We start from the raw sequence: 2,910 nt of genomic DNA, 5'->3' as shown, positions 1-2,910 counted from the left end.
TTTTTTTATTCTTCCTGATTGAGTTTTGGGAGCTTGTATTTTTCTAATAATATGTCCATTTCATCTAGGCTGTCCACTTTGTTGGAATAGAGTTTTCATAGTATTTTTCCATAATCCTTTGTATTTTTATGGGATCAGTTGTTACTTCACCTCTTTCATTTCTGATATTGTTTATTTGGGTCCTCTGTCTTTGCTTCTTAGTGAGCCTGGCTAGAGGTTCATAAATCTTGTTTATCCTTTCAAAGAACCAGCTTTTGGTTTTGTTGATCTTTTTGTTTGTTTGTTTGTTTTGGTCTCTATGTCATTTATTTCTGCTCTGATCTTTATTATTTCCTTCCTTCTGCTTACACTGGGCTTTTCTTGCTCTCTTTCTAACTCTTAGAGTTGTAGGGCTAGATAATTTATTACCATTTTTTCTTGTTTTTTTGAGGTAGGCCTGTAGATCCGTGAACTTCCCTCTCATGGCTGCTTTCACTGTCCCATAAATTTTGGATTGTTGTGTTTCCATTGTTGTTTATTGCCATGATGCTTTTTATTTCTTCTTTGATCTCTTTGGTAACAAATTTTCTTTATTTCTTTAAAGGTGTTAAAGGAGAGTGGCTCATTAATTTTATTACCTTGTTGATCTTGTATAACTGGGCAAGCCAAAAGCTTTCCATCTAATATGACTTGCATGACACAGGACCCCATTAGTGAGGATTTAGTTGATGAGCCTTCCCACATCAGAGGTGGAGGATTGGGAAATATTTCCTCCAATGACAGGGCTTTATGTATTACAGACTCTGCAGGCTCTGCTTCAGGAGGAGGGGGCAGTAGTAAATCCTCCTGGCATTCTATAGGCTTTTGATTCTCTATATGAAATGGGCATTGTGCAGCTGGAACAAGAGCCCACATAGTTTAGGATGATAAGGGCACTCATTTTCCTTGGGCCTGATTTCTTTTTAAAGCCCTGCCCAGTTGTTCCCAGAGATTAAGGTCTAGCGTTCCAGCATCAGGGGACCAAGGATTATAAATTATAATAATTTTTAATAAGCTTTTAATTGTTCTTCTGTAACAGAGGCACTATCTGCTTTTAATAATTGTTCCAGCACTGTGATATATTCCTGCTGTACTGAAGACAACTGTTGTCCCATTATGAAACCGTAGTTGAGAAAGGATTCCCTTGAACTTGGAAATCCCAAGTGAGCTCTAATGACTTACTGTGCAGTTACTTTCATTTTCTTCATCTTTGTTTTTGAGGGTTCTTCTGCATTTCATTGCATTCCTGGCTCCTCACACGGGGGCACTAGCTGCCGGGACTGACCAGCAGACCCGGAGTGATGGATGAATAGATTACTCTGACACACATTTCTGTGAAAGAGAGGCTAAGGGGCTGGTTGGCATTAGGCACCCAAAATAGCCTCGATTGCCTGCCTTGTTAGCCTTTTATTGTAACAACAGCTTGAATTAAAATTAACCTCTAGATAAAATCAGCAGGGTAAGTATCCTTGAGAAAGCATATCCTATATAATAAAAGTGTAATATGCAAATCGACCAAATGGTGGAACAACCAATTGCTATGATGCGCACTGACCACCAGAGGGCAAATGCTCAACACAGGAGCTGCCCGCAGCCTGCAGGCCCCAATAGCCTGATTGGGCCCTGCCAGCCAACCTCTCAGTCCCTCCCCCTTGTCAGCAGGCTCCAATCGCCTGATGGGGAACGGGGAACTGGGGGTGGGTGGCGGCGGACATGGGTGGCGCCAGGCCAAAGCGGTGCAAGCAGGGACAGAAGGCAACCGGCAGGGGGCGGGGGCGGGGCCGGCTGCTGGCAGCTGGGGAAAATCAGCCCTGATCGCAGGCCAGGCCTAGGTACTACCCATGCATGAATTTCATGCACTGGGCCTCTAGTGCTTCTATATGGTTGGGTGTAGAAGACTAAACATAGAGATTCTAGCAAAACACCCAGGAGCTCAGACTTGTTTGGAAACATGAAGGTAGGAGCTGCTGCCTTCTGCAAGTTTCCCCCAGAGACCCCTGACCTTTCAGAGAATCCTCCTTACAGACTTTCCAACCAAGTCCCATGCTTTCCCACAGAGTCTTTAGGGTTTTCTATGTACAATATCATGTTATCTGTGAATAATGACAATTTTAATTCCTCCTTTCCAATTTAGATGCCTTTGATTTTTGCTTCCTACCTGATCACTGTGGCTAGGACTTCCAGTACTATGTTGAGTAAGAGTGATGAAAGCAGACATCCCTGTCTTGTTCCTTTTCTTTTAGTTTTTGCCCATTGAGTATGATGTTGGCTATAGGTTTGCCATATATGGCCTTAATTACGTTGAGGTGTGATCCCTCTATTTCTGCTTTGCTGAGAGTTTTTATCAAAAATGGGTGCTGGATTTTATCAAATGCTTTTTCTTGCATCTGTTGATATGATCATGTGATTTTTATCCTTTATTTTGTTAATGTGATGTAACACATTTATTGATTTGCATATAATGTACTAATATTTTGCTACTATTTTGTTGAGGATTTTGGCACTATTTTCATCAAGGATATTGGCTTATAATTATTTTCTTTGTAGTGTCTTTATCTGGTTTTGGAATCAGGATAATGCTGGCTTAGCAAAAAAAGCTTGAAAGTGCTTCTTCCCCTTGGAGTTTTTGGAATAGTTTGGGAAGGGTAGGTGTTCTTCTTTGAATGTTTAGTAAAACTCACCAGTGAAGCCATCCAGCCCAGGACTTTTGTTTGTTGGCAGTTATTTATTTATTTTTTTTAAATTACTGCTTAGATTTCATCAGTTGTTATAGGCCTATTCAGGTTTTCTGATTCTTCTTGATTCAGTTTTGGAAGTTTGTATTTTTCTAGGAATTTGTCCATTCGTCCAGGTTATCCAGCTTGTTAGCATATAGTTGTTCATAGTATTTTC

The sequence above is a fragment of the Myotis brandtii genome, unplaced genomic scaffold, assembly GCF_000412655.1.
Source record: "Myotis brandtii unplaced genomic scaffold, ASM41265v1 scaffold1056, whole genome shotgun sequence".
Lineage (NCBI taxonomy): Eukaryota > Metazoa > Chordata > Mammalia > Chiroptera > Vespertilionidae > Myotis > Myotis brandtii.
The sequence above is the reverse complement of the archived record's forward strand: the minus strand, read 5'-3'. Positions refer to the sequence as shown.